At 37.6% G+C, this 23,014-nt stretch overlaps 1 protein-coding gene across 10 annotated transcripts in view; it reads left to right on the top strand.

The window, feature by feature from the left end:
- The window catches only part of ADGRL2 (adhesion G protein-coupled receptor L2), a 373,380-nt gene that overhangs the window by 59,589 nt on the left and 290,777 nt on the right, over positions 1–23,014 (top strand). For all 10 annotated transcript variants that reach the window (XM_085512217.1, XM_085512226.1, XM_085512232.1 and 7 more), the window contains exon 2: positions 12,338–12,398. The gene's annotated coding sequence lies outside the window, so the exon portion shown is untranslated. The remainder of the gene's footprint in view (positions 1–12,337; positions 12,399–23,014) is intronic.

Raw genomic sequence — 23,014 nt, 5'->3', positions numbered from 1 at the left:
CACAATTGAATAGCTTCTTTTTTTAAGATATAGTGATATGTAATGAGATAAAGCAGTGCTGACAGGGTTTTTGAAAGATGCATTGTCCTCTGCAGCCTATTCACTTTAATAATAATAATGCTGCTTAAATTTGTTAATTTCTCACGATTTGGGGAATAGAATGAGTCTTCGTTAAATAATTTCTATATTGACCATGATTTAAAATGTTAATTACTACAGAGTCAGATAGTGTTGAACCACAGTGATGCTAATCTGTGTCATGGATTTGAAACTCCTTCAGGAAGCACATATTTAGACTTACTGCTGAGTGAACATGACTGCTAGGATTACAGAGGCTATGGACAGTGAAGAAAAGCAGTAATGCTTCTTCTGACTAGAAAGTAAACAATAGGGTGATTGTCTGCTTACACTTGGGGACAAAACAGCCCAACTGCTGAGAAGCTCTAGGTAAAAAAAACTTCTATCAGCAAGGAGTCTTGATGTTTTCTTCATGGAGCTAGATGTTGTCAAGGATTCAGCTGAGCCACCCCAGTGAGTGTACAGGAAGCAAAACAGGATATTCTTGTACAGGCCCTGTTTTGTGTAATTATGCAACACTTGAACTTGTGCATGTATTTCAGAATGGGTAACACACCTCTGAAAGGAGCAGGGAGCCATCAGTAGCAACTAGTGAGCAAAATATTCTTATGAAAAGTGTTCTTGATTGAAATCAGTGTGTTTACATTTTCAGTTTTCTTCAGTAAGGATTGCTCCACCCTTAGTGCACTCTCAAAATTAGGAAATTATTTTCATCCAGTTTCATTTCCTGTGTTTGTTTCTTTTAATGAGCAATCTAAATAATTTCATCTGTCTCTTAAAGAGGAGAACAATAATGGAAATGATCGGGGAAACGTTTTCATCAAATACCCTTAAATATTTCTGAGGAATATGCTGGATTTGATGAAACACAGACACATTCCCTCAATGGCAGCTGAGGATGTTGCTCCATCTTAACAGAGGCTTCTTTTGTGTGGTGACTTCAGATTGGTCTGGGGAGTCTGGATACCCAGAGAATCACTGCATGCACCCTGGGCTTTTGGGGCCCTGTGGTTTCCTGTGTGTAGTAACACCAATAGACAGACAGAGCGGGAAGCTCTGGCTGAGTATACGTACATGTGTGGTATCTGCATAAGTATATTATCTGCATAAGTAGTATACTGTTTTTATTTAAATGGTCTATTTCAATTATGCTCCCTTTTGTTCAATTCTGCAAATAAAAAAACGTGTTAATGTTTGCATAATCTGTCACATCCTGTTTGTACCACAGATAGTAACGAGACTACTTGTGTAAGAATTCAGTTTGAATTCTATTTTCAGCATTACTTTTATGCAAAGTAAATGGCATCCTTTTGTTGTCTGCGAGTTAGAGCACAAGCACAGATTTTTCCAACCCGTTAAAGGAGGATTAAAAAAAAAAGTCTGCCCCCCCCCCAAAACAGTTCCTTTATTTAAATAATGGTGGTAATATGAAAATAAGGAAAGCCTAATTGATCTGTATACATCAACCCAAACTCAGATTTGAGGAGAAGCTGAACCAGCACTTGTCAAGGTTCCAGGCTGCAAGAGTGTAAATGAAAGCAGAATATGGCAAGTCACTTGTAATTTTTTCTGCTCCTAGTCTTTAGTCCAGATTCTGCCTGATAGCCTGCCTTGATCTGTGATCGGTGCAGTGTCAGAGAGACTCAGCTTTAGTTCTCACATTCTGCTTTTGTTGGCAGTTTGTGTAGGGGGCTATAACCTACCTCTTTACATCATTTTAATTAGTTTGAGGGGAATGGCACTGTCTAATATGTGCATTTAATAAAAATAAATGGATAATAGGAGCATGAGCAGAACAGTCACAAAACACTAACATCTGTCTTCCCTGCAGTGCCAAGGATATTTTAAGGGTGAAGTTTCATGGGGCTGTTAAGCAGTCTCCCCTCTCTCTCCTTATATTTTTTTTTTCCTTAAGAACAAATAAATTTCTGTGGGAATTTTTTTTTCTTGTTCAGAGTGGAATACTTTCACTGGGGTGTCAGACAAGTGCCAGTTTCAGCACAAGGGGAGAAGAAAGACCACATGGTTAGGAACAAAGCAGGGGAGTGAGGCTGCTTCTTCAGTCAGCAGCAGCAAGCTGTCAAACTGGCTCAACTGTTGTGTGAAATCTCAAGCTAAAAGAGGATTTAGGCAGGGTTTTATTATTATTATTTTGCTTTTAGCGTAAAAAGTAACAATTTTTTAAAACTGAGAAAACAGAGCAACTTTGTATTGCAGATCCTTCAGTAAAGGTGTGTGTAAACAGTATTTTTTTTATTTTTCTTTTAATAGCTAAAGTGAGATTTTAGCTTTATTTAATTTTTTTTATGCTTTTTTGTGCAAATCCATTTTGTCCTCTCTGTACTCTCTTCTTTCAAGTTGATTGCTTTTTCTCCATCACGTCTCTCCGTGATTGAATTCAGGCTGTTCCTTCATATTTGCTTACATTCCTGCACTCTTGCTGTAATCAACTCTGTTATCTTAGTGCAAACTTTTGTATTATTTGAGCATTTTGTATTTTTTTTGATGTTCTTGCTACTGGATTCATATTATTTCATGACTTTTCCATTGAGTCTTTGACTTGCTTTTATGATATTTTCTAAAGAAAAGTGAGCTAAAAAATTCTTAGACCACGTGACTGAGAAAGACTCTGTATACACGTGTGCATGCAATAGCTTTTTCTGTTGTTGGAGTTTTTAATTATTGTCTCATGATTCTTAGGAGCCTGGCACATGATATTTGAGTGTTCAAGCTGTTTTATTTTAGGTTTCAGCAATGCATTACACTGTAGAGTTTGAGGCTCCAAGCATGGATGAGCATATCCAGAGTGGAGTGGTGTCACTGCTCCTTGCTAAATTTACTGCAGGAGCCTTTATTCACAGTTAAAGCACATCAGCCTGAGATAGACGTTGCAGTTAAGTGTGTGTTCTTCTCTTATTAGAGCTATGTACTTGAGGGATTTTATCCTTCCTGTACGCTCATCTCAAAGAACTACCCCAATTCCTATCTAGCTCTTATAGTCACTGAGTAATCTTCGCTAACCCTTGGGTCTCCACTGTGATGTCCCTTGAGCATTATCACTATAGGTTCCCATCAGTAGGTGTGGCGGGCAAAGTGCTTTCAAAAGGTTAATCAACAGCATTCATTAATAACTAGGTAACAGTATCCAGCCTGCAGGCTACTGGATGTTGGCAAATTACTTGCCTGGTGCAAAGCTTGTAGTTTTTGTTCAACTGGTTAAGTGCCTTGTTGCCAGGCTTCCTGCTGGAGGAGGAGTCTGGCAGGGTGGGTAGGCAGGTTGTGCAATGCATTCATGTAGCAGCATTGCTGCTGGCACTGTAGGGACTTCCTTGGGTTCTGTGCCTGCACAGAACCCGCTCATAGGAATTTGATATCTAAACAAGAGCAGAGCAGCCTTACTGAGGATACTTGATAAGCTTTAGGAGTGCCTTTATTTGTGCTAGTGTCCAGCCTTGCTAAACTGAAATACAGGAAAACTTTGTTAATAGTCTTCTAGTATTTTCCAGTCCCTCCATTTCATGTGTCTAGAAACATGGATAAGGTCTCCTGCAACTCAGTGAGAGAAACATAACAGATCAACAGACAAAGATATTTAATAAAAAGAAGAAAAAAAAAAATCCACAGCATGCACTTTTGCAGCAGCTCAGGAACTGCCAATGTTGTGTTGCTGTCCTGTAATATGGTGTATAATATGTACGTATGGTGGGTGGATGACACAACATGAAGACGCAATACATAAGTGAAGACTGTGCGTCAGGCTAATCACAGTGTAGGCTGAGTAAGGTGTGCAGCCTGGGTTAATAGCTGAGATTGTGTCCTATTATGTTGCTGACTAATGTCCTTTTCAGACAGTTTGTACTATAGTCTTGGCCTCAGGTTTTACTGTTTTAATATCTCTGTCGAAAAGGTGCTGGTAGTTCATACATCTTTATATATTCACTGCATTTTCTAGGGTAGACAAAACATTGATTTTTCTAGTTGGATTAAGATAGAAAACAAAATAACTACAAAAAATTAGAAACTTCCTATCTTTCTTTGGAATACAACAAACTATGCCAACAACAAAGAAGAGAGCCCTTTTTTTCAGGGCACGTAATTAAAAAGATATTTGAATTAGCTCTTATAATTTTTAGACTTAGTGTTTCAGATCAGTATTTGTCTAACAGGCTTATGGCTTATTCTGATTTTAGCAACTCTAGTGTGGCTAGTTGTCATGTAAATATGTCAATGGGTCAGACACAAAATTTAAAAAAGTGAAAAAAAAAAATATACATATGTATTTTAAGCAGTCTGACCCAAAACCATGACAGAATTATTACTCAGTTTGAGTACAGAGATCAGAGTTAAGCCCAGATACAGTCAGAAGGAAAGGGGGTTTTGCCTGATTTGTCTGTGATAGATTTGCCCTGCTGCTAACTCCCTGGTCTTTCATTTAGGTTCTTTTTAGAGACTTTTGTTAAGACTTCCAAGGAGTCCTGGGAGGACAATTGAGCTTTTATGGGTTTTTTTTCAGAAGCAAAGAGAAACAATCAAGTTGTTGTTTTTCTGGTGGTGTTGATTTATTTTATGTTCACCCTGCAAATATTTTCTGAAATTTACTAATAAAATAAAAAACCTAAGTAATGAGTTGAGCTTTGATGGGGAGCTTTCAGGTTAATCTGCAGATAAGGATTTCCCAAGTACACAACAAGATAATGATCAGATGTTACAGCAAGGAGGGTTACAACGTCTGTTTTCTAGGAGAATGTGTTTCCATCTGAGAATGTCCCCGTTCAGAAAGGATTAGTAACTTTAGCTATGCTTCCCCCCCCCCCCCTCTGTGTGTGTGTAATATGCTCCAAAAATGAAGCAAGCTCTCTTAGGCTATGAACTCAGTGAGCCATTTGCTGGCCGCCTCAGTGGTGCAAAATGACTTCCCCAGAGCACCTGAAGGCTTCCCCTGGGCAGGTCTGAAGCTCCAGCAGCCCTGGCCAAGGTTTCTTCTGCAGCTGGTTGAGCCTCTGGGTTAGCACTTGGACCCAGCCTCTCCAGCAGGTTTGACCTTTCCAGTCCTACCCCTTTGTCAGAGGATGCCCCAGTTCTGGCTACTGTAATAGTTTCATCTTGACAAGAACTGTCTCTTACTCTTCCCCATTTTAGTGATTGCAGTATGCTGCTCCAGCAAACCAGTGGATCTGCATGTGTGTGTTGTAAGATGGCCGAAAGAATTTATAGCCTTTGCAGCCAATGGTACTAAGTTTGCTCAGGATCATGCCCTTAGTTAGCGTCCTGCAGCAAAAAGGCCTGGAGTTTAGCAAGGAAACTCTCTCAGGGATTTATAGTATTGATGACTGTAACCAAGCCTGGCAGCCCTTGGATCTTACAGCTCTCTCTGGGCCTAATCAAAGGCCATTGACGTAAACTAAAACATTTGACTTCAGAGAGCTGTGGATCAAACTCTGCGTCTACACTGACTGAATATGCCCTCCCCTCAGACACAACCTCACTTTAAATTCTTTTCTTCTGACAGGCTTGTAGCCTCATTCCTCTCTCTTAAGCTGGGAGGGCATTTCACTGCTCTCTATGATGCCTAGAAGTGACTTTTCACTTCTCACAGTGCAATTTCACATCATACCTGATTCAGTGCAACTGCTGGCTGACACTGAAAGTTCCATCCGTGTTCACCTTATGTCACGCAGGATTTTGGCAGGATAATTATACATAAAATTAACTCAATCCAACATATTCTGTCCTTCCTCTCAAAAAGGAGCCAATCCTTGCAGCAGTTTTTAGTGTTTGCTGTGGATTCAGTAGATGTGACTCTGTGTTCCAAAAGTCTCCAATTCACTCAGTGACATTATATAAAAGCAAAGGTAGTTTAGATGAAGGTAGAGAACCCAGACAGAGAAAGCATTAACGCTTCTCATATCATTTTCATTTGAATTCTTATTACTATCATACAGGATCTGGTCCTGAAGTATTAATCCAGATACTGATCCAGAGATAATTGTTATAATGGATATTACAAATGTGAATACTATACTTAATATATATATATATTGCTTTCTGTAATTTCTCTCTTTATTTTCATTTTCCCTTAGCTCAGTTACCTGTCAGTCAGCCTTTACCATCTCATTGAAAGGAGCTTGTTCTTAATTTTCAGCCAAGTATTCCAGGGCCAGTACAGATATAATGTCACAGCAAACAGGGGTATGACTCCAGATTTTTATTTTTTCCTCTTTCTTCCCAGAGTACGGTGTTTCCTTTCAAGTCTAGTGGTTAAGTCTTTGTTAGGAAGCTGTCTATTACCACAAACTTTTACCCAGACATTGATGCATTTATTTTTTTTTTTCACTTCAGATAAACTTATTTAATATCATCTAATTTAAATGGTGCAAATGTTATCTACTTGCTTACTACTCTCATTTCAAAGTACACTCTTGAACCATGTTATATTTTGAAAATAAAAACTCCTAGAAGGACCATAATATCTATTACTAACTTCTAACTCCAATCACTTTCAGCATTCCTTCATGCCTCTATTGATAGTCCAAGCAAATGTCCTCCGTCTCCCTTGACACCATAATGAGTAATTAATATGTGTTATCTCTTCCCCATGGTTTGAAATTAAAAGCTTTAGCTGTAAGATGTGCAACATTTCTCTCTGACAGATACAGTTCATATATTCAAGCTACCCCTTGAACAAGTCTTTGGAACCTTGGACAAGTCTTCCAAATTTTGTAAGGGGGGGCTTAGACTGTATTCTTCTTATTCAAAGTAAATGGGAAAATATATTGGAATGTTTTTTCTGGTTAATTGGTTGGAAAGAGATGAGGTCCTTGCCACTCACTTCCTCTGGAAAATTGCCACTATGTGAATTTTGTGCACTTATGGTTATGAAATTGTCAAGTTGATGGTAGAAATATGTAGCATGATGTGAGAATAGGTACCAGCGCTTCATGACAGCAGCACTTTTCGTCTTTCTTCCTTAAGAGTTAGTTATTCCTTTGTCTTTAGAATGGAAATCTACTATAAGAATTTTTTAGTAATATACTGTTTATAAATTGTACTGGGGGATTTAGAAGATCAGAAAACCTCCAGCTGGAGTGTAAAGGTGGTGGAGATAGGAAAGATTTCCTTCATTATCTTTATATGTCCACTTCTGGAATCTGATACATCAAAATAATAACCCCCTTGCTTCCCACTCTCAGCTATGACCCCACAAAGGAAAAAGTCCATGGATGAACTAAGACTAGAAGGAACTGGATGAAAAATATATACTTTGCAGAGGGTTTTCTATGTCTTCTTTCTCTTCCATTGCAATGCTCAGCAGCTCTGCCCATAAGGGAGAAAATTACAGGGGTAGCTGTTTACAGAAGTGAAAGTCCCCTAGAGACAGAATTTTGTCTGTATCATTCCCGAATTAAACTATATGTAACTGGCTTCAGACATAAGTACAATGGGTTCAGCAGCACTTTCACCATTTGGATGCAGACTGGGATTAGAAGATTTCCCTCTGCTGACCTTTTGTCCCTGGCTATCTGTCAAGTCCCTAGCCTTTCTCTCTTCCCCTTTCCCTCTTGATGTCTTTGCTTCTCAGAAACTGAGATGTACATAAGTGAATCTGAGCTGCTGGAGAGAAGAAAGAAAAAAAAAAAAAAGTGGAGGAACACTGTGTTTTTCAGAAGGAAAATGTGTATGGAAAGAAGTAGAAGAAAGTACTGCCTGTTTGAAAGGAAGTGAGAAGGATCTTCCGTTAATAAGATGAAAACAGAGGATACTTCTCTCTGCATAGTCTCCAAAGTCCCCATGCTTCCCTAGGGCTCCTTTAACCACTCTGTTGCAGTTTGAGTTATGTGCACACACTGATCTTTCAGGAAAGCAACACCTCAGAAATTCCTGTGGTCCTGCAATACCAACAATGCCTGGCTGAGCTTGTCTACATCACTAAAGAAATGCTTTATCCGAGGGCTCCTACATTATGTGTGGAATAAGCTAATACATGCAGTCTCATCAAATCGCATGTGCTTCTATCCCAGTATAGGAAATTTTACATCCTATAGACCTAGACTTGGAAGCTTGTAACCTATTGTCAGGTTTATATTCTGCCAAACGCAGCACAGAAATCTCTGGTCAAAATAAAGCACATCGAATAGGTTACACTGAGTCTCGTAACAGCTGCTTTAATAGCATTTTGTTTTTGCAAATCTTTGAAAGGCTTTTTATGAGCTCAAAGCAAGGCAAGAAATTTAAAAACCACAGTGTTGCTACAGAGAAGATTTTCTATCTTCCTATCAGTTCTAATTACATGGCTTTTCAAAACAGGTGCTTTCCTTCTCAGAAGCCGTGTTAGTTGCGAAAGACTTGGAAAATAAGTGTAGCAAGCAGCTGCTTCTGTTGTTGAAAACACCGATTCACTTAGAGTAATTCCCACTTGATTCTGTCTGTGCTCTGCTGGAAGAAAAAATAGGGAAAGGCACTACCTTGTATGCTAAAATCTTTTCCTTCTCTCCTTATTTATGTTTATATGAAATTAGTACAAAACACTTGTCTTTGTCAGAAACAAATTTCAGCTAGATTTGAAAGTTGCCTTGATTTTTAACATTTTTATAGGAAAGAATTCTCTCAGTTCGGGAGTGCAAATTTCACTCTTAAGTGCAGCTGAATGCACATTACAAGCTTTACCAGGATATTGTGATCTTACCTGCTTCTGCTGGGTCTTCTGAATCCAAGTGTCACATTAATAGCTTCTAAAAATCCCTCCTTTGAACTCCTGCTTTCATTCATTTTTTTTGTTTTAATAGACTCTAGCTTGATTTTTTTATTTTTTATTTTTTTTATTGTATCGCTGTGTAGGACCAGTGAACCAAAAGTCCTATCAATTTATGTTTGCAATTTGATTGCAACATGGTTGTTCTCAAAGTTTCTCTGAACTTTTTCCCTTCAGCTACGTAAAGCTATGGAAAAATGACTATTGGGTTACTGTTCTCTTATCCAAAATGAAATATTCCATAATGAAGTATTGCCTTGTGTTCAGAATGCTGCATTTTACTATCTTGAGGGACAGACATTCAGTCTGTCTTTCAGATTCTATTCTAAAAAGATGAGCTTTTCAACTTAGTCACGGGGCTGTACTTCTTATTGTCCTAAACCCTACACAGTCATTTACATGACTGCAATATGGATACAAAGTGCTACCATATCAGAATGGGTGTACCGTATTGGTCTGAATACAAGATGAGTTTATAAAAGACCAAAGCAGGGGATGGTAGTAGAAACAGTCTACTTCTTGTGTAACTAGACTGAAGCCATCTCATAATATCCCACACTTCCTTTTATCACCCTTAGCAGTCCCTAATTTAGACAGAAGGCGATAGGACAATAAAACTGCATCTTTCACTCAAAAGGTTGCTGAAAATTCTTTACTGGGGATCAAGCTGCCAGGCAGTCCATCAGCAAGGCAGGTAGGTTGTGGGATTCCTGTAGGGCAGATCCCCTTTGGGGAGTGTGGCAGGGGAGAAATGCCTAATATTTACTTTCTGTAATAGAAATAATAATTTTATTTCACTGCTTTTCTGCCATTTCCAACATGAGCGCTTCTGGGGTTTGGGAGGGTGTGAAGTACATGGTAGGGTGCAGCTTTTAAGGGGAAATGTGGCCCCTGGTTTCTAGATTTATAAGCACAAGAAATCAATTCATTCTATTTCTTAAAGATTTGTTCATAACAGTTATTTTTTAAAAGAGGACAATGATGTGTCTGCAGCAGAATAAAACAAGCATAATCTTCAGCAAAATGTTAAGGTGTTGCATTTAAGCTGAAGATATGTACATTTCAATCATGCTGTCTTACAGTGAAATGAACTATCTTCTACTCTAGGAATGAATAAAGATTGCTGTAGCTTTCCTTTGTTTTTAAATCTTGCCTAAAACTGTAATATTCTCAGCTAAAATAAGCTGTACATATCTTTCTTTTATTTTTTTTTCCTATGGATTTAAATTTAAAAAAAGTTCTCTATGGGTCTGTAAGTTTAATGCTGACATTACTCCTTTATATGGTTCCTTCAAGATAAAAATGTATTAAAAATGCTCTTCTTCTGTGTTGCAGATATTGGAAAAACATAATTTTAAAATAGCTACATTCTTAAGTCCGTGGGAAAGTAACATTCTGTTATTGTTTAAATCATTTAGATTTTAACTATAACAGAACAAAGTATTAACTTTGGTTGAACCCCAGCCTTATTTTGTCACCCACTACGCTTTGAAAAAAAAGATTTCTAAGTAAGTGACCATTGCCAACCTGAGCCAGAGGGCAGCATTCACCACGTTATGGTACACTGCAACTGATGAATCTCATCTACTGTTTAACTCCTCTTTCTCTGTATGGTACCAATAAACGTATTGAAAAATGAATTGCCTCATATGGCCTAATGCAGAATCGTTAAGTGTATAAATGACATTGCCATTAGTATTCAGTTATAAATACATTTGAATTTCAAACTGAACATATGCTACTTCTCTGCTTGAAACCAGCAACTTTTGCTTTCAGAAATCATGCTGCAGATCCAGGCAAGCAATAATAATAATACTTAACAGTGAGAATGTCAAAGCTCAGAAAAGATACAGTATCAATATCTCGATTTGATCCATTAGATATAAATATTCGTTTCTTTCTTCAGTCCAAACAGTGATCAAAACTGGCACAAAAATGAACTCCATGTCTTAGCTGTGAGTTTGACTTAATTTCTTATTTATACCCTGGATATTAATTCCAAAATAGGATTTTTTTTCATACGTTTGTTTGGATTTATTTTTTTTTTTGCTACAAAGCTGTTGTTCTCTTTTTCCCTCCTTTGATTATATTTAAGATCATCTGTCTCAGATTAGAATCAAGGTCTTGTAGCCAATTTAGGCTGGAGAATTCCTTGAGTACTCAGTTGTTAGTAACTCCGCTTTTGTGGTCCCCTCCCCCACGTCCCTGACTTAATCATTTCTTCTAATAAAATATTTTTCATTAGATCAGAAATGTAGGAAAGAATTGAAAGCATTTCTTGGTTCCCAGACACATTCAAAGTACCTTATTATTTATTAATTGTTATTATTATTTAAGACAGAACCACAGATAAGATAAACATGTTTTAAAAATAATAAAAATGAGTAATGAAACACTTGTCTGCTTCATTTGGCAAAGAATAAGTCTGAAGCTGTTATCAAATACAAAGCATGACTAGAAGAGAAAGTGAGAGAGGGAATTGAATGTAATGTGGGGGTGGGGATGCTGTAGAACAGTGGTTTTAGCCACAAAGTCAAATCCTGGAGTAACTATGCTGACTCTGGGGGAAATTTGCTTATCTGCATTACCTGGTAGAAACTAGCACTCGCTGGGCTGATTTTGAGAGAACACCTTCAGGTTTGAAAGAGGATTTCTGAAAGGAAAACATGACCAGAAGTTCACAGATTATAGTGATGAGAGGTTTTGCTGTGTTTTATTTCACGATAACCAGCTAAGATTACTCTGAACCTATTTGTAGCTCACTGTTGACCACCACTTTGAAATTTAAGAGAAATCAAACATATTTCATGATTTTTTTTTTCTAACTCAGATATGAAACAATGGGGTCCCATGGGGGGCTGAGCCTGCTGCCTTTAAAGGAGCACATGCCACTTCAAGAAATAAAGCATGAAAGGAAGTAGTGGTGTGCAAATCAAAATAAACCTTTTACCTTTCTCACTGACTGTGTGCTTGGGGAAGAACAGACCATAGAGGAAGAATTCAGACCTTTCTTTCTTTGGTTTCTAAAGACAACTTCTTTCTAGATGAGAAAGAAATTCAGTTTTAATGATGGTGGCTGTAGCCTTCCACTGAATGACCTTAATTTTCATGATCAATATAGGCAGGTGGCAACAATGCTTTCTTCAAGTAACTAATTGCTCAGGATTAAGAATCGATTGCTTTGTTTTATTAACTCTCTTCACTGCTGCATGGGGTTCTTCACCTCCTCTTAGCTAACAGAATGAGTTCCTGGGTTGGTCAGCTGCTTTTTTCTTCCTCCCTCTCACCCTTTCCACAGCTCCTTTTCTCAAGGTTCACTGACCAAGGAAAAGTTCCGCCTGCATCCTTCTCTTTGCCCAGTAAACTTAAATTGATTTCTGGTTAGCAGTATGATTGAGTTTACCTTGGTGTTTTTTAGTGGCTGTTTTTGTTTGGTTGGTTTTTAATGCTTGTGTTTTCAATTCACTGTCACCCTGCACTCATTTGGTTTTGGTTTTATTTATCCTACAGGTGACTGCACCCTAGGGATATATCTTCACATGAAGCTGTGAGCAATGGGACCTAAGCTTAGGTAAGAGAACCTGGATAGAAATGGGGATTAAGTTAATTTGAACTTTTTGTTATTTTATTCTTTTCTTAGAGTATTTATGATCAAATTGAGATTAAGTTAGGTTCCTCTAAACTCCATTCATGTATTTATCCACTAAATTGACTTGAATTATTTCTATTTTTGGCAATTTTCACCACTGGTAATCAATGCAATGCCTACTGTAAACTCTCTGAGCCTGCAAGTTAGCTCAGATCCCAAGACTGCAGCATGATGTCTTAAGCACTTCATTATAAGTATGGCGTTGAGGACACACATTGTGTACTTTACAAAAGTTTCAAGGAATCGTGAAATCCCACTGACTTGGCTGCCAGTGGAACTTTGCCAGGATCAGGTGGTGGGAAGCATGAGGCAAGTGGGAGGGGTGGCTCCTAGTGCTGCTTGTGAACTAAGAGTAGCAATTTAAAAAACACACTGCTTTTGAGAGATAGGTCAGTAAGTCTGGTGTCAAGGAGCTAAAAAGAGTGCCACGTGGGGCTAGAAAGCTTTGCAGAGGTTTCTGACAAACCTTTTTCTGTGCTCCCCAACCCTGGGTAATGTGCTAATTTTGCAAGTGATAAAGAGCAAACTTAGTCACTGGGCAGGGACAACTGGTCAGCAAGTGAGTTTAGCTGTAAATGTAGGCCTTGAATTCTTTCTGAAGCTTAACAGTTTTGTGTGGGCTACATTAGTACTCACTTTAGATTGCATCTTAATAACATCATGCTGTAATTTCATTTTCAGTGTTTTTGGCTTCTCTTGTGTTAATAGAAGAAAATGTGTATTTACATATGTTTATGTAGCGGTTCAAAGAACGTGTGTTAATTGCATGTCAAGAAGGTAGTTGTTATAGCTGAAAATGAATTTGTAAAATTTTCAGTGTAGTTGGAAATTGGTATTGTGTATAACCTTTGCTTAGGAGGCTGAGGCATCATGGTTTGTATTTCTTTGTCTCTGCTATAAAATTTAGGGGAATAATAGCAACATGTCTGATGGAATGTCTATAGTGAAGTCATGCTAAAAGCTATGTAAGGCTGTAAGAAATAAGTGTCAATTTAAAATAGAATAGTGAGTCATCACTTAGCTTAGTCCTTTCCAAGATTTTATGGATACGTAATGAAGATTCATCTTTTTGGAACAACTATTTGTCTTCAGGAAAATGTGTCTCTTATGTGCTTAAGGAGAGATTTACTCTGTAATGCATGAAAGCTAGATGCACAAATGAAATATTTGTTTATGAATTCTTATGGTGATTGCAGAGATTCTACCTAATTCTTTTAAAAGGAATAAATATGACAAAGATTTTACACAGATGACGGTTATCTAAAGGACACAGGCTCCAACTGTGTTTGTGATAGTGCAGTTCTGTATATGAAACGTTCTCTACTTAAGAAAAGAATGTGAATATGAAACATGTTGTGTCTCAGTGATTCTTTGGATTTTCATTCTGATGATCAGAGTGGAAGAAAGTCTTTTCATCCACTAGCTCTTTTGTTGTTGTTGTTTTGTTGGTTTTTTTTCAAATTCCCAGACTCAGTACTTTGTATACTACATGGGGAGGCTATATACAATTATATCTTGCTAGTGAAATAAAATATTATGATCCTATTGTATTCTCAGTGAGGTAAAGCAAATGATAACTTATTGTTTTAGTTGATCAGCAGGGTGGCCTAGTACAATGAATTCCCTTCTTCTGGCTTTGTCTCATATTCTGATTCCTGAGAGACACAACAAAGAAAAATGATAATAGCAGTAGTCTTTTTCTTTCATCTTAACATGAATATTGTAACAGTGGAGTTGCTCGAGGGAAAGGACAGTGGTTCTATGTATTTCCTGAGCAGCAGTGGCATCACATACTGTAGTCTAATTCTGTACTGAAATGTTGGATTTGTGTGGTAATAATTGTGGAGGTAGTAAAAACACAGTTGATAGTCAGTCACCTCTAATTTAGTTATAATTGTTACCATACTCAAAGATCTCCCTAACTCAAGTTTACTCTGGGGTACAGAACTATGATAAGTTTTAATATTTTGGCTCTTGCAATGTGCCATTCTGAACAACTCCTGTCAATTATTGCAAATGTTTCCACAAAAGGGCAAAGGGTTCTGGATCTAATCTACAACATTTTGTTTTATTCTGTCCAAAGAGAGCAGCCAAACCACTATAAGACTGAAAATTTTCCCAGAAATAAGTCATAGGCTTCCTCTGCACTTCCTGTATTTGGCAAGAGTGCAATTGTCTCCTCTCTTGGCTTGGACAATCGGAAAACAAACCCAGAGCATCCACTTCATGTTATCCTGCTCTGTATGGAAACACTTCCTTGCTACTAATTACGGGTTTAGCTCAGGCCATAGTGGTTAATTTTTGATGGAACCCCTTGTTAATACATTCACAGTACGTAACTAATAATAAGGAATTAAGCAAGATGATACAGTGTGTTCTCAGTGTCCTCTTTTTCCCTGAGGTGCCATGAAAGAAAAAAATATGAATTTTGTAGGTAAGAAATGTATTCCCTCAGCTCTTTCTTGCACCCCTGAGGCAGAGGACTGAACAGCTCATTGTGCAAAACCTTTCTGAGGCATGCTCGAGAGGGCACAAGTACCCACACTACAATCTCAGTCCAGCATCTTTTCTAGTAGTACAGATTAAACACCCTGAAGTTTGTGGTGGTTAAAAAGGATAGGATCTCTCGGATCACTTGCCTTGAACATTATAGCAGTATCCTTCAGTGTTCACAGTACCAGCTGCTCCCCCATCCCAACCTCCCCCTCGTGTGCCCACCTAGAGGAAGCAGTGTAGCGGGCCTGCTTCTGGGAAGAGCTTTAAAGAATCAGCCTCGCTGCAGTTCTTATAGAGATGGGGGGGTCCTGTGCCCTTCTGAGGCCACTGAGCAGCAGCATAACTATATTCCTGAGTCTATAATAGATGCAAATTGTGCAGATGAAGGAGAGGAAGCTCTAACAGCCGTTGAATGCAATCTGTGAACACTACTGTTTCATTTATAGTGATGCTACCTAGGCATTTGCACTTAAAAGGAACAATAAAGAGGTGTCAGAACAATCTCAAGGCTGCAGAATTTAAACTGCAGCAAAGACATTTTGAGCCATATGAAACGTTGCCTGCATCTGCTTTTTCTGTTGGTTTTTGTTTTTACTGAAGGCTGTTCTAGTTCTCCTTGTTTTATGACACCAAATAGTTCACTTGCCTTTAAAGACCCAAGATGCAAAGAAGTCAGGAAACAAATTAAGTCCAAACTGCAGTGTCTACTGAAAACTGCACAAAGTATGTCACAACTCTTCTTTCTCTATTTAGTTTTGAAGTAGTTCTGCAATACAACTTTAGATGGTTGATTCATGAACTTGACAGTCAACCTCTAGCAGATAGCTATAGAGTTACTGTAATGTTTGTGTTTATCTTGCGTATGGGACAAAGGGCCAATCCTCAGATGATGGAGTCTTTGTAGGTATGTGTGTACAATCTGAGCTGCTGTTGCTGTTTAATCTTCTGATTTGGTGATAGGAGTTTGGCATAAGTGAGACACTGCAAACTTAAAAAAATTGCAAAAGAAATACTTAATGGCTGTCAAACAGCAGAAGGTTACTGATTAACAAAGAATACAGTGCTTACATTTAGTGTCCTACAAAAGCACAAAAAGCTGTGATTGTGAGCCTGATTATCTGTGTTACCACTTAACAGTTGCAAATGGGAAAGCAGTGTGTGTCAAAGAGAACAAGGAAACAAGTATTTATTATTGTCATATCACAACAAGTGTTTTAGGTACATAAATGTTGCTAAGTAAGAACAAATAGCTGTTGAGGCTGAGTAGTCTAAAAAGAGTTTGTACCTACTGATACTTTATTTGTTTATTTATTTATGGAGTGGAATTATATGAATGTTAGTGTAAGACTGGCTTTGTAGCTACAGCAGAATAAAATGCATTATAGGATCTGTTGTCATTAAGGATGTTTGAGACTTCCTAGGGGATATTGTTACCTGATTTTTGTTAATATAATTCATTTGAATGCCATTAGTGTTCAGAGGAACTTATTGAGACTCATTCATAGTAATCTAGCTACATCCCAAAGATTTCACAGTTTAAATAGACAAGATATGCAAGTTGCGGGTTTATGTCCCTCAACTGAAGACAATTCTGGCTGCCTAACTCCTTGTCCTGTGTTAATTTTAGTTTGTTTCTTTACCCCCATCTGTAAAATGAGAGTGTGCTGTTCTCATCTTTACAGCATAATTATGACTGTAAAATGCTCTAAGACCCTTCTTACTTATATCAGATGTTCAAAGTGATTACATTTTTCATATAATATGGATTTGAACTGTGTAAGTCTTTTGAATTGGTAGCTTTTAGTAAGAAATGTATTTCCTGGGGAGATGGAGCAAGAGTATTTGTTTTAATAGTTCTCTCTGCATGTGTCTGTACATGTGAGTGAACAAGAGATCATGAAGGGCAAAACATACCATAAATGCTGTAAAGTCTCATACAATTGTGTCAAGCAGTAAACCCAAATGAACTTGCAAAGTCATGCACTAGCTCAATTTTGGAAAGGAAAAGCTGGCTTTGAAGCCAACTAAATCAATCCCCAGTTCAAATTAAATTTGGAGTATCCTGTGAAGCTCCAATACACAACTCCAATAACAATCAGCACTTAAGGTGCAGGCAAATAATGTTTCATTTAAAAGAAATTGAATGAGGATTACTGAAAGAGAAAGTTTTTGATGCTGTTTTGTCATTAAGGTCAAATTGTAGCATTATTGTCTTAATCCCATATGTCTCAGTCATCTCCTACTCCTTCTGTCTCTTTAATGCACAAAAAGCTCTGTGCATGGTTGGTCTTGTGTCTTCATCTCATTAAAGTCTTGCCATGCAAATGTATCATAAGTGTTGCCTGAAGACTTCTGTCTCATGCAAAATTTAGTTTAAACTCTACTGGCATCAAATAATTTGTTATGCACAAACCTTCTGTTTGGTTTGCTGACATTCCTTCTTAGTTGGCTCTCATGGTGATTCATTATCTTGTGATATAGATTTCCAAGTATCATCTTTGTATTGATTTTTATATCTTTAATAACCACTCCACAGAAGATGGCTCCACTTGGTGTCATTGATCGCATCAAAAATTCAAGGCTTATAGAAATACTAGAGGGCTAATTGGTAGCAGAACATTTCAGACTTAATCTTAATGCAGTCTTAATCTTCTGCACTAACCTTACTTGAAGATTTCCTTACTGAGGCTAAAGGGGAACTAGTGAATAACTGGAAATTACCTGGTGAGAGCAGGTAAGACCATGAAGACTGTAAATGTGGAAAGCAGAGATAACAAAGATCAAATTTTTTTTGTCTCTTTCACTTTACCCAAGTATCTTCCTAAAAGAAAAAGCAGTACTTACTATCTCACGTATTGTGCAGCAGACCAAATGCAACTGAGTTTCTGACTCCCATTAATATGACAATTGTCTCACAAGTTCAAAAACATACTGTTGGTTTCAGCCTTTTTCTGAGAGCAATGGTGAAAAGTAGGTAATTTTTATCTTTAATTTCTGTGTTAAAAAATCTGTACATGAGCACTTACGACAGTCAGGTCTTAACTTAGTGTGAATTTAGAGTATTTGTCAAGGTGGGCCAAAACAGCAATCTGGATGTCCTTCAGTCTGTTTAATTTATTCTAATGTATTGTTTAAGGCTTTTATCCTTTGTTACAGACTTTCAGCAATGTGATCTGTCAATGACAAGGAGGTGATATGTATATCCATATTTTTTCCTGACTACATTCCTGATACTTATTCACTAAGTTATTTTACAGGATTTTGTACTGTTGAATTATATTGTAAAACTTAAAAATTCTGAAAATAAGCAATAAGACACCAGGGATGGTTTCTATAGAAAGTCCAGTGATAGACAAAGGATGTGCAGAGACAGAAACACGTTAAAACTAGGAAAGATAATTTATCAAAAAAGCAGCCCATGTAAATTGTTAAAAAGCTGTTTTTTGTTGTTTTTTGTGTGTGGTTTTTTTTTTGTTGTTGTTGTGTTTTTTTTTTAGGGTTTTTTTTTTGTTTTTTTTTAAATAAAGTGTCTCCCAATAGCCACATGGTCTATGGATTAAACATAGCAAGGCAGATTGTCCAGCTAGTATTAGGAGTATCAATCAGGGCTATTCAATCAATTCTTGCCAGTAAAAGGCACTAAGACAGCACCAAGTCTGCTAGTTCAGTCAGGCACTGCATGCCATCTGTGCAATGGGAACTGCCTAGTATGCTTCCTAAAAGATGGGAACAGTTGAAAACATGGGATCTCCCGTAGGAATGTGGGGCATATCATATGTCTGGGACATTGGTGACAATAGGAATAAACTATATTCATAGGCTAGGTTGGAATAATCTCAGTCACTTTTTGAAAAATCTCTGCTTATGTCTTTGTCTGTACAAAGTCTGTGTGGTAAGCAGACCTCCTTTGCACAAGACCTTATAAAATCTGCCAGTTTGTAACTTTTTCTTTTTTTTTTTTATAACAACCTAAATTTGGAGCTGACTGTAAGAAACTCACATTATTCTCACAAAACCCAGTTGAAAACACATTACACGGTTAATGCATCCATACACCACTCCTGCCTTTATTATGTTTCTGTTGTCACTCTTGGACTGATAGGAGATTGTCAACATCAACCAAGTCTCCTCAAACAGAAATCTAACAGTTCATTTCATTTTTACTGTGTTCATGACTATTACCTGACTGAGGTATGTATTCATGGAGTAAACCAAGCAGTCAGGGAAAAGCTATTGCCTTATTCCCAGGGAGAAAGCCAGAAAACTAAAAGGTCAGGCTGCATACTGCCCGTTCACAGTGGTGAACAGTGACTCTCAGAAGTTTTATCCGGCCCTGCAGAGCCGTCCTGATGAATTTTAATTATGAATATATTCCTTAGCCATCAGCATAGCTGATGGGATTTATGGTTTGGCCCAGAATCAAGAGGCAGGCAATTTAGTGAGGTACAATAGTAAAGCCAGAATGTAGTTTAAAACTACTAACTTCCAGCCTTGCATTTTCTTTTTTCTTTGTTTAGAATTGTCATCATTTAATAACAATAATAATGAGATAAAAGGTGATATGCATCCAGTGACATTTAATGTGGAAATCATACACAAGATACATGCACTATCTATCTACCAGTAACCAAACAGAAAGCTGTGACATACTGATTAAATTTAGATATCTGAATACTTTTGTGTCATACAAAACATAACACGAGAAACATCTCCTCTTTGCCCCATCCAGCAACGTATTAGAATAGGCTCTGAGGAAAAAAAAGTGTCAGTACAAACATGATCCAGATGTTCACCTCTGCCTTTCTGTCCTTTTAGACTTTTCTGTGTCTTTTTTTTTTTTTTCCTAGCTAATTTCTTAATTTTCAAAGTTGAAGAGAATATGGTAAAAAAAGCAAACAAAAGTAAACTGAAGAGATGAGTTGTTTGTTTTCATTTCTAGGCAGTTTTTTTTTGTTTTTTTTCTTTTTTTTTTCTATTCCATTCATTGTTTTGTTTCCAAAATACTTCAAGTTTTGGAAGAAAAACCCCGTGATCTCTTGCATTAGTTACGTGCTATGAGAAAAAGGGATAATTTCAAAGTTTCAGCTTTTAGTAAGCATTGTGTCTTCAAACACATCTGTCACTTTGTCCACCTGCCAGTGTTCATAGTTCATGACTTGTAGCTGTGAGGCCTGGTGTGCTGCAAGACACAAGAGTAATTCCCATTGATTTCAATGGGTATTACATGCATCCTGCAGTGGGAGAGTAGGACCCTCAAGTTTCATTGAATAGCAAATAGTCATGTAAAATCCACAGGTCATCTTCTTTCACTGCAGGATATGTTGAAGTCAATGGGAGTTTCTTGTTAGATGCTGTGAGGGGAAAAATGTATCCTTATATGATAAATCTGTCCATTCAGTTGTTGCATTTAAATGACTTTTTTGAAGATCCCATTAATCTTGCTTTTTCTACACTTTCCTGTATTAGCTTCTGGCCTCCTTTCTTTGTCTTTGTTTCTTTAAAAAGAAAAATAATAAATAACCTCAAAGAAAATCAAAGCAAAAAATTGAGCATGGTGATTTCATAAATTCAGTTTTCTTCTGTTTCTTCCGTTAGCATGGATGTCAAGCAACCCTTTGTAAATGACAAAATGCGGTTATATTCTAGAAGTTCACTGCTTATACTGGCTACCTCAGCCCAGTTATTTCAGCACTGGGGTGACAGATCTAAAGTGATCTAAATAAGGAACTAGGACATGGAAAGTACATAGGTCACTCCAAAAGTAATGCCTCCTATTTATTACCATGGAAAATATAACAGATTCAAAAAGCACAATAGCTCTGATAGAACAAACTCTCAGCTAAAAAATGTTGGTTTTCAACATAGTCACTACCCTTAGCTGTGCATTTTTGCCAGTGATAAACAACAGCCTATATGCTGTGCTCATAAAATCTGTACCAGCAGAGGTGACCCACTGTCTCACCTTTGCTGAGACACCACCCACTATTTCACTGTGCTGAGATCCACTGTTTGATCTCCATCAGAATTCAATGGGTGTCATTTTTCTGTGTGAATGAATTCCGTGATGCACGTTTGCTTCATATGTGCTTCCATGTTAGATGCTATTGTGTCAGACTGCCCCTCAGCTGCTACCAGTCAAACAGCAACAAACTGTAATGGGATTTTGGCAGGAAGGTTCAACTTCTACTGCCATAGCATCAATGTGTGCCTCTGACATCATGGGACAACACAGTAATCTAGGAGATACTTCCTTCAGAACAGCTTTTGTAGATATAGAATCTGTGTCACAAATTTTCTTCTTAGGGCTTGGATTTGGAGGCTGATTACTCATCAAATAGAAGTTTGTACCCAAAGCAGAATTCAAAAATCTCCTCTTGCATTATAACACAAGCAGAAGGAAAGGGTTTCTCTCCCCCTAAACACCCCCAGCCCCACCTTCTCCTACTTCTCCATCCCTAAGTTTTCTCCTTCCTAGTTTTAAAGCAGAAAAGAACTTAAGAAATCTGGGCAGTCTATCAGTTTGCTATGGTTCATTTTAGCTAATCCAGACATCCAGCACAGCAGGGGGAAAACTGCTGTATCTAGTGAAACAAGAGCATGAATAATTAAAACTCTCTTATTAATGAACTTCCAGTCGTTATGTAAATGAAACTGATTTCAAGTCTAATTTGTCAGCCTGAATTCTTTTTCTGTTCTCCTTTTGTCTACGACAAGAACTCATCATAATGGACTTGATAATAAAACACTGGCAGACATGCTGTGTGCAGTGCCCATCTGAGTTAGAGCTTTTAGCATGGTTAATTGATACAGTTACTGCCGGATAAGTCCATAAGGCATTTTGTATGGCTTTATGTTTTACAAGCTTCCCTTCCCCCTCTCCCTCCCCCTCAAAGTTTTGACAGTACCAGCTATTCTTTGCGCATTCCTCATTACCGTTTACCTTTACATGAGGGGTGGCTTACAATTACTGGCTGGTAAATAGTTTCCTTCGTATTTCATGTGTTGTTCAAAGGCAGCAGAGTTCAGAAGGGTCTGTGGGAAGGGAAGTCTGTAGTTATCAAACAATGGCTAACAGTCATCAAGAGAAAGAGCTTGTCAAAGCAGAAGGCTGCCAAGCACTCAGTCCTTACCCCATTGTCTTGGATCAGATGTCAGTCACCATCCTGACCACTGCATTTACTCTGCTATGAAATAACCAGCATTGAAATTGTGCAGAAAGGACAGGCTCTCAGTCTAGGGAAGGAGAGAGGATAATATTCAAAGAAACACTGAATTTTAACTTCTGTACTTGAAAAAGTGCATACTTTGTATTGGTCAAGCCAATCGTAAATAGTGAAATTTACAGTGAAGTTGCTAAGCCTGAAGATTTATCCACAAAATTTAATTCTCAAATAATGATCATTTGTTTTAATGTCTTCTTTCTTACATGTCCTATAATCTTCATTTCCTCTTTTTTCTTTTTCTTTTTCTTTCTTTTTTTCTTCTTGTTGATATACTTAACACCTTTTGGTCTATTAGTTTGGATGCATATTGTCAGGATCAAGTATTTTTACAGGAAAAATATTCCCATGAGAAAGATGCCTTACTTCAGAAAATAAGGAAGGAGAAAAATATGAGCATATATTTGTGTATATATGTTGTTCTGAGATTTTAATAAATGAAGCACCAAAATGAGATTTTAAGAGGTAAACAAGCAGTTGTTATGTCTGCAGTCTCCTGGCACCAGTCTTGGTCTGGTATAAAGGAGGGGGAAACTGGAAACTGACCACTTTACTCATTAGAGAAATATGAAGTAAGGACAACTCATTTCCTTGTTTGCCTTTTTGCTTTGTTGGGCTTTTTCTTTTTATCTTTCATTTTGTACAGGTTCATTTTGAGCCAGTTTTCCTTTATAATGGTTGCTGTTTTTACTGGTATGAAATTGAACAGAGGTGACAAACTCTGTGTAGAAGAGAGAAAACTTATGTCTTAAAGGTTTATTCTCTGTTGTTTTCTTGTTCCTTGTGCAGTGATTTAAAGTACATACTGGTGATCCCTTAGAA

The sequence above is a fragment of the Coturnix japonica genome, chromosome 11 (assembly GCF_054131305.1).
Source record: "Coturnix japonica strain WE chromosome 11, WE-NBRP24, whole genome shotgun sequence".
Classification (NCBI taxonomy): domain Eukaryota; kingdom Metazoa; phylum Chordata; class Aves; order Galliformes; family Phasianidae; genus Coturnix; species Coturnix japonica.
This window is presented reverse-complemented; position numbering and strand designations above follow the sequence as displayed.